Raw genomic sequence first — 9,608 nt, 5'->3', positions numbered from 1 at the left:
GCGCCGCCCTGGTCCTTTGTGATGAAGTCACCCACGGGATGGGAGATGCTGAGGCTCCCTCCTGCCTTTCCCACTTTACCACCCACAATGCAGCTGGTGACACCTCAAATGTTGTGGCAGGTCACTGCAGCCCGTGCCCAGATTCAAAAGACAATTGCACAGGTCATGGGGAATGAAATCTCCTTTCACTGAATTAAATACCCTCAGTTTTAATGGCAGAGAGAATGGCTTTATCCGTGTTGTGCACTAAATCAAACTCTCCCGACGTTTCACCCTTTCCTTTCCCCACGGCACAGTTGGCCTCGGAGGCGATTCCCCTTGGTGGCAGATGTGCAGCGACTGGCTCACGAGTGCACCAGCACTGGGAACCTGGGCTGAAAACAAGGTCAAAGTGCCTGGTTTAGGATGCCTTTCCCTGCGGTTCATCAAGCAGAAGGATGTCTTTTGAGAGGGAGCTGTTCTGAAGGGATTTCTTCTGCCTCTCTTGACCGTTGGCACGAGCCAGCGGCTGCTGACCAGGAAATGTGCTCATCGCTTGCTCCCTCATGAACACTGTCCTGGCCTTTGCAGCTAGAACGACATAAACCAGAGTATGTTTCCTGTCACCTCTGCAAGAAGGTGGTTCAAATGCAAAGGCTGATCTTGCCTGTAAGCAGCACGAACTGCTCTAGAGACAGCTCTTTGCTGGGGATGGAGCTGTGAGAGAGGTTCTCCAGCTGGCACGGCTGCCTCCCTTTTGAAACACGGGCCATCTTTTGCTGGCATTGCCGTCCCTCAGCCTGATGGCTCTGACATCTCCTCTGATGCTTCAGAAACGCTGCTGCTATCTACCCAGCCATTGCAAGATCCTTTTGCACTGGGAACTGAAGCTGCTCCATAGCTGAAAGGGAGACCCCAACACAGAAAGCAGGGCTGCCATGATTCCTCTGAGAGTGAACCTCACATCCCAAAGAAAGCCGGTCCTTGGAGATGGCCAAGTTTGGAGCAGCGCTGTCACACGTGAGCTGCGAGTCACACAAGGAAGAGTTCCAGAGGACGGAGCGTGTCCCCAGATGGCTTTTGCCAGCGCTGACTGAGGAAGAGGCGTCCTGTCCAGGGACCTCTGCAGAGACATCTCCAGGCAGAGCAAGACACTGGGGGGCAATAGCCCCTCTCAAACCCCAGTTTTGCACCCCAAGTGGCCGCACGGCAATGGGCAAGCCTTCATCCCGGGCCAGAGATGCTGGATCCAGAAGTCATGGCTTGCTCCCGGGAGGGTCTTTTTGTGTCAGAACCTCCTGTGTTTCGCCACGCATTTTTCACGGTCAATGACTTTCATTTCTTTTCCCTCTACGCTCTCCTCCGGTTTTGCCGTGGAGAGCAGATGCCAACAGTCTATTCCAGCCTTACGGGATCTTGCAGACTTCTCCTTTGCTGTCTGTGGTGCTGGTGATTGCCTTCTGCTGCCCCTGGTTCATGTTGAAGACTAATTCCTGGCAGACGTGGTTGGTGCTGCTGAGCAACACTCTTGGCTTTGTGCTAGTGCTCAGTAGGACACCGACAAGAAAGCAGGTGTCAAAAACCTCTTGGTTCTTGTGTTGAATGGTGTAGTGTATCCAGGAGTCTATTCCAGCAACCTTAATTGCGGTTAATGTGGTTAAGAGTACTTGATAGGGTCCGTCCCAACGTTCTTTTAAAGTTTCTTTATTCCAAGTTCTTATATGCACCGTGTCTCCATGCTCTGTATCCTGTACTGGATTCTCAAGTGCTAGTGGGCGATTCCACACTAGTGCGGATCTGAGTTGATTCAGTGTCCTGCCGAGAGGCAACACATAATTGTAGAAATCCTGATTATCTTTTACATGTACACTTGGATCTGGATCCGGTGCTTCATATGGCTTGCCATACAGAATTTCGTATGGACTTACTGACATTCCGCTCCTAGGTTTAATTCTAATACACAACACCACTATTGGCAAGGCCTGAGCCCATTGAATTTTTGCTTCCTGACAAATCTTGCTAAGTTGCCTTTTTAGGATCTATAGGGCATGCCTGAGATTTGCATGCCTTGGACTACTGGATGTATTAACCGAATAAAGCACAGGATCATACACGGCACAAACAGTAAACCCAGAAATGCACATACTATCACGAACCCTGTTTTCTTCCACGAGGCTACCATTTCGAGACCAATATCCATTAGGTGGGCCTGGGTACCAAGTGGGAGCAATAGAGGTATTTGATGAATTTACCCGCGACACTAGCTTACAAGAGGTTCATCCGATGTATCAGTCATTTGAGACCCCCCACATATCCAGCATGAGGTGACATTTAATTCCTGGGCTATTTTCCATAAGATCTATAAACAGGTTTTTCCCTCCTGTGGGTAATTGTAATCCCTTGTCTTTTTGCCTTATTTCTTCTTACCAATCTTTGCTTTTCTGTAGTGGCAGAGCCCCCCCGCCCCGGGGGGATGGGGCTGTCGCCAGCCTGGCTGAGAGGTGAAGCCAGAGACAGAAGAAACTAAAGGAGCGTTGTTGTAAGGCGCGTGGACAGGGCAGCTTTGCTATAAAGCCAGCCCGCTCCAGCAATAAAGCGAACCCTGTGAACATCACATTGCTGTGTCAGGTTCCGTGTCTCGCGTGGAAAGAGCAACATTTTGGTGACCCCGATGTGATAACTTCGTATTGAAGCAAGATCGTTGGGACGTGAAGACGCCAGGAAAGGCACCTGGAGGGCGAAGTTAGCCCTGCGCTTGAAGAATAGCGGAAAGCAGGCCTGCGGAGAAGCAGGTGGCGTGGGAAACACGGCATCCGCGGAAGAAAAAATCATAATGCAGAGTGTTCTGCAGCTGAATGCACGAACAGGAAGGTATTTTGAAACAGACGCGTTAAAGCGCCTGCTGCGATTCGCCCAGCGGAAGGCGTGTGTCCCCTTCGACGGACGGATTTTTTTCTCCCGGTACACGGGAGGACACAGGGACCGAACTGTGGGACGTGGTCACAAGGGGCAGCCGCGAGGCTTGCGACCTCACCGGGCCGTGGCGGGAGGTCAGGCGGCTGATGCAGGAGGTCTCAGCGGAGCCGGAGCTGTGTGCCGTCCCCCCGGAGCCGCCCGCCGCGAGCTGCCCCCCCTCCGAGGACTCTGAACAATCGATACCGCTGGTATGTCCCGTGTCAGATTTGGATTTCTGGGGCGGAGAGCAAATTATACCCTCTGCGCCCTTTGAGCCATCGCCTGCCTCCGACGAGCATCGGCAGCAACCAACAAGGTTCAACGAGCCCGGACAGGTTAATCCAGCTGAAGTGCCGTTGCCGGAGGACCTGGTGGAGCACGAGAATGCAGCACCGCAGAATCGCCCTGGCTTCCAGGAGGAGAGTGTGGGAAACTACAGCGGGTCTGTGGAATCCTTGTCAGAAAATATGGGAGCAGAGATCAGCCTTGAAGATATTAAGATTTACCCTTGAGAAGGATGGGAGTAAAGGAGTATCCGGAGATATGGAGTTGTACCCGTGAGAAAGGAGAGATGTACCCGTGAGAGAGAAGGGGATAGAAGAATAACATGGATGATAGCAAAATTAACCAGTGAGATGTTAGTGCTGTAACTTGTAACCAATAGTGAAAAGACACATGAACTGGTAGAATTGTATAAAAATGCACTTATAGCAATCAATAGCATCCATTCCTTTCATCTTGAAAGAACTTGGCCCATGTCGCTTGTCCGTCTCAACCGCGACAGGAGAGCCACGTGCAGAGCCCGAAGGACTTACTGAGACGGCAGGAGAGCCAGATGCAAGAAGTTCTAGACGCCGTGAGGCGACTAGATGGCGGTAACAGTAAAACTTCGTGGTTAAGAGCATATCAAAAGGCGTCAGATGCGATGAAGGACGGGCTGGAGGCAACTGGCAGGGGATGTGAAAAACGGGGAAAACAGGAAAGGGAGGGGGCGGAATTAGACCTCACTCCTGAGGAGCTCCGTATTAAAAGGGAGCGAATACAAAAATGGGCTAGACAATGTGTTGAAGGTGGGATGTGGTCCGTAAGAGGAGCAGATGAATATTTGAGATCGTGGTATGGAAAAGGGCTGGAGACTGGGTTAGACGGGTTTGCAAATATGCGTCGACTTACTGATCCACAGGGAAGCACAAGGGAATTGTATAGCAGTGATAGTAATGATAATCCAAGGGTTTTGCAGCAAACGCAAGGGCTTGCTCTGGCAGCAGTGAGTTACCCAATATAGGTAACCCTGTGCCACCCTATTCTACAATAAAGCAGGATCCTGGGGAACCATATATGAAGTTTGTGGACCGTTTAAAAGAAGCTATAGATGCTTCTCCTAACCTGATTCCAGAGGCAAAAGCTGCTGTGGGGAAAGATTTGGCCATGATGAATGCAAACACCCAATGCCAACAGATATGAGCCGCTTTGGGAAAAACTGCTTCTCTAGCAGAGATGGTGGAAGCTTGCACATGGGTACCGATCACGCAACAGGAGGTAGAAAAGGCAAAACTACATGCTCAAGCCCACGCTGCGGCCTTGGCTGCAGCACTTAAGCCTGCGATGAAAGGCCGAAGCCCTTCTGTCCTGGTTTTGTTAAAAACCAGTTTCTCTTTTAGTGATTTTGCCTGTCAGCTAAAGCTTCATATTAACTGCATTTTCCTGGAGAACCAGACACATGTTTTGGTAAAACTAGCAATGGAATGCTTATTGATAAGCACGGATGGACATCTCGCAGTGCATTGCTAATGCATTTTTCTCTGTTCCTGTAGCAGCAGAGTGCAGGCCGCAGTTCGCTTTCACCTGGGGGGGCATCCAGTACATGTGGAATCGCTTGCCCCAGGGGTGGAAACGCAGTCCTACCATCTGCCATGGGCTGATCCAGACCACGCTGGAGCAAGGTAAAGCTCCAGAACACTTGCAATATATTGATGACATCACCGTATGGGGCGACACGGCGAAAGAAGTCTCCGAGAAAGGTGAGAGAATAATTCAGATTCTTTTGGATGCTGGTTTTGCCATAAAACGAAGCAAGGTCAAGGGACCTGCACGAGAGATCCAGTTTTTAGGAATAAAATGGCAAGACGGCCGTCGTCAGATCCCAATGGATGTGATCAACAAAATTGCAGCAATGTCTCCACCTACTAATAAAAAGGAGACACAGACTTTCTTGGGCGTTGTTTGTTTTTGGAGAATGCATATTCCTGACTACAGCCAGATTGTGAGCCCTCTCTATCGAGTGACTCGTAAAAAGAACCAGTTTGAGTGGGGCCCTGAACAACGACAAGCCTTTGAACAAATTAAGCGTGAGATAACTCATGTGGTGGCCCTTGGACCAGTTCGGACTGGACTAGATGTTAAAAATGTGCTCTACACCGCAGCCGGAGATAATGGACTTACCTGGAGCCTCTGGCAGAAAGCACCAGGAGAAACCCGAGGTCGACCCTTAGGTTTTTGGAGTCGAGGATACAAAGGATCTGAAGCCAACTATACTCCAACTGAAAAAGAGATACTAGCAGCATATGAAGGAGTTCGAGCTGCTTCAGAAGTGATCGGTACTGAAGCACAGCTCCTCCTGGCACCTCGACTGCCGGTGCTGAGCTGCATGTTCAAAGGGACGGTTCCCTCTCCACATCATGCAACCGAAGTTACGTGGAGTAAATGGATTGCATTGATCATGCAACGAGCTCGAATTGGAAATCCCAGTCACCCAGGGATTTTAGAAGTGATTACAGACTGGCCAGAAAGTAAAGACTTTGGGATGTCTCCAGATGAGGAGCAAGTAAAACGTGCTGAAGAAGCACCACCGTATAATACTCTTTCAGAGACTGATAAGCAGTATGCACTGTTCACAGATGGATCCTGTCGTCTTGTAGGAAAACATCGAAGGTGGAAAGCTGCTGTGTGGAGTCCCACACGACAAGTTACAGAAGCCACTGAAGGACAAGGTGAATCTAGTCAATTTGCAGAAGTGAAAGCCATCCAGCTGGCTTTGGACATTGCTGAACGAGAGAAGTGGCCAATACTTTATCTCTATACTGACTCATGGATGGTAGCAAATGCCTTGTGGGGGTGGCTACAGCAATGGAAGAAAAGCAGCTGGCAGCGCAGAGGTAAACCCATTTGGGCTGCCACACTGTGGCAAGACATTGCTGCTCGGCTAGAGAGCCTGCCTGTGAAAGTTCGGCATGTAGATGCTCATGTGCCTAAAAGTCGAGCCACCGAGGAACATCTAAACCACCAACAAGCGGATCAAGCTGCTAAGATTAAAGTAGCTGAGGTGGACTTGGACTGGCAACATAAAGGTGACCTTTTCCTAGCCCGGTGGGCCCATGATGCTTCAGGGCATCAAGGTAGAGATGCAACGTATAAATGGGCTCGCGATCGAGGGGTGGATTTAACTATGGACACTATTTCACAGGTTATTCATGAATGTGAGACTTGCGCCGAAATCAAACAAGCGAAACGGTTAAAGCCTGTATGGCATGGGGGGCGATGGTTAAAGTATAAGTATGGAGAAGCTTGGCAGATTGATTATATTACACTTCCACAAACACATCAAGGTAAGCGTTATGTACTTACAATGGTGGAAGCAACCACTGGATGGTTGGAAACATATGCCGTACCTCATGCTACAGCCCGAAATACCATCTTGGGCCTTGAAAAGCAAGTCCTTTGGCGACATGGTACTCCAGAAAGAATTGAATCAGACAATGGTACTCATTTCAATAACAGTCTTATAGACAATTTGGCCAAAGAACATGGTATTGAGTGGGTATATCATATTCCATATCATGCACCAGCCTCTGGGAAAATGGAAAGGTACAATGGTTTGCTAAAAACTGCACTAAAGGCACTTGGTGGTGGAACCTTTAAAAACTGGGATTCACATTTAGCAAAAGCCACTTGGTTGGTCAACACCAGGGGATCAACCAATCGAGCCGGGCCTGCCCAATCAGAAATTCTACGGACTGTAGAAGGAGATAAAGTCCCTGTAGTACACATGAAAAACATGTTAGGAGAGGCAGTCTGGGTTAATCCTGGCTCAGGCAAAGGCAAGCCCATTTGCGGGATTGTTTTTGCCCAGTGACCTGGTAGCACCTGGTGGGTGATGCTTAAGGATGGAGAAGTTCGGTGTGTACCCCAAGGGGATTTGAGTTTAGGTGAAAATATTCAATACTGAACTGCAGGATGTGAATTGCCATACTAACAGTATTTAATAAGTGTCTTCCAGATCAAGACAGTGATGATGAAACCAGAGCTAGCTTCTTCGAGTGGCGCCTGACAACTTCTTCGAAGTTGATGTCTTTAACCCACAAACAGTGGTCATGAGATGCACTTGTACCATTTTTCCTGTCCTGGAGACTGTCGTGACAAAACGAACTTAATGAACTTTTCAAAGGAAGTCGGGGGGAAGAGGGGGTTAACAATACATCTGCCAGGGTTTTATTGTCACCCCGCAATCTTAACCCTCGACAATTTGCCACAAAGGGCTGATGTGAGACTGTGAGCAGTGAATACACACGAGCTTTGACCAACGCCCCGAGTGCCTGGGGCCAGCCCAACGGGAGACGTGCCGGTTGAAAACCCAAACAGGAAGGTGCAGGTGCAGCTCGGCCAGCCAAGGCAACCCTCGCAGGACGGTCACTGATGTACAGACATCATTCTGGCTGCGGGAGGAAAATGTCTCCCATGTCCAAATAGACTGTCCACTTGTGGTTTTCTCTTTCATATATTCCACTGGTCGAGCTATTCCGAGCAGGAGCTGTCGCTGCCTCAGTGCCAGCTGCCAGCGACTGCGGGATGAGGGCAGGAGCAGGCGATGGCAGGAAGACCTGCAAAGGTTAGCCAGGTACGACAAGGAGGTGAGGCACAGCCCTCTGTCCCCCCATGCCCGGCCTTCACCCACAGAGCTCAAATGAAAGAACACCATCCAATTACTCTTTCCCTTCAACGGAAAAGCTCTGCTAGGGTGTCCGCTGTATTTCTTTCTTTCCGTGATCACAGAATCACAGAAGGGTTTGGCTTGAAGGGACCTTCCCAGCTCATCCAGTCCAGCCCCTGCCATGAGCAGGGACATCTTCACCCAGCTCACATTGCTCAGAGCCCCTCATGGAGGTTTCTGCATAAATGGATTTGATCCCACTATATTCATTCTTATATTTTCACCATTCGAGTGTGGGAACTGAACACAAGAACTAAGAAAATCCATCCGTCTGAACGCCACACGGGGCGACTGCTCAGAGCCCCGTCCAGCCTGGCCTGGGATGTCTCCATCTTCCACCTCTCTGGGCCCGTGTTCATGTCCTGGACTTTCAGTCCAGCTGCAGGTTTCCCGCAGGGGTCCCTCTCCCTTCCCAAGAGGCTGTTTCTCTCCACCCCGAGATGTGCAGGATGCACCAGATGCCTGGAAACACAAAGCCCTTCGTTAGCAACCCAGCCTGACCTCCTGTCAGCAGCCTGCAGAGGATTTCCTTGGAAATGCCAAGCTGGCCCAGCCTAACATGTTAAAATACCAGAGGCCGGGGCTGTACCGCGCAGGCTGTGCATGTCTGTGATGTGGTGGCAGAGCCTGCGAGTCCCTTTGCAGCTGTACAGGTGCCTGAAAGGAGGGTGGAGGGTGTTGGTCTCTTCTCCAGAGCAGCAAGTGACAGGATGAGAGGAAACGGCCTCAAGTTGCGCCAGGGGAAGTTTAGATTGGATCTTGGGAACAATTTGTTCCCCAAAGGGCTGTGGGGCATTGGAACAGGCTGCCCAGGGCAGTGCTGGAGTCACCATCCCTGGAGGGTTGGACAGAGAGAGATGAGGTTCTCAGGACATGGGGCAGTGCCGGGGTGGGTTATGGTTGGACTCGATGGTCTTGAGGGTCTTTTCCAACCAAAATGATCCTGTGTGGTTCTGTGCACACGTGGTCCTGCGCTACTGGCCGTCAGAGCTGCACGTCGCACTGGACATCGGTGCATCTGCTGCCCGTGATCTGAGGAGCCTTTGCTGTTGCTGGAAGGGACGCTGCTGTCCTTTATTTTCACACTTCATTCCATTGCTGAATCACAGAATCCCAGGATGTCAGGGGTTGGAAGAGACCTGGAAAGCTCATCCAGTGCAATCCCCCATGGAGCAGAAACACCCAGATGAGGTTACACAGGAAGGTGTCCAGGCGGGTTGGAATGTCTGCACAGAAGGAGACTCCACAACCCCCTGGGCAGCCTGGGCCAGGCTCTGCCACCCTCACCAGGAAGAAGTTTCTTCTCAAATTTAAGTGTAACCTCCTGTGTTCCAGTTTGAACCCATTGCCCCTTGTCCTGTCACTGGTTGTAACCGAGCAGAGCCTGGCTCCATCCTCCTGACACTCCCCCTTTCCATATTGATCCCCAGGAATGAGTCCCCCCTCAGTCTCCTCTTGTCCAGCTCCAGAGCCCCAGCTCCCTCAGCCTTTCCTCACACGGGAGATGCTCCACTCCCTTCAGCATCTTGGTGGCTGCGCTGGACTCTCTCCAGCAGTTCCCTGTCCTGCTGGAACTGAGGGGCCACAACTGGACACAATATTCCAGGTGTGGTCTCCCCAGGGCAGAGCAGAGGGGCAGGAGAACCTCTCTGACCTACTGACCACCCCCTTCTAACCCACCCCAGGT

Source organism: Columba livia, chromosome 18 (assembly GCF_036013475.1).
Source record: "Columba livia isolate bColLiv1 breed racing homer chromosome 18, bColLiv1.pat.W.v2, whole genome shotgun sequence".
NCBI classification, from domain to species: domain Eukaryota; kingdom Metazoa; phylum Chordata; class Aves; order Columbiformes; family Columbidae; genus Columba; species Columba livia.
This window is presented reverse-complemented; position numbering follows the sequence as displayed.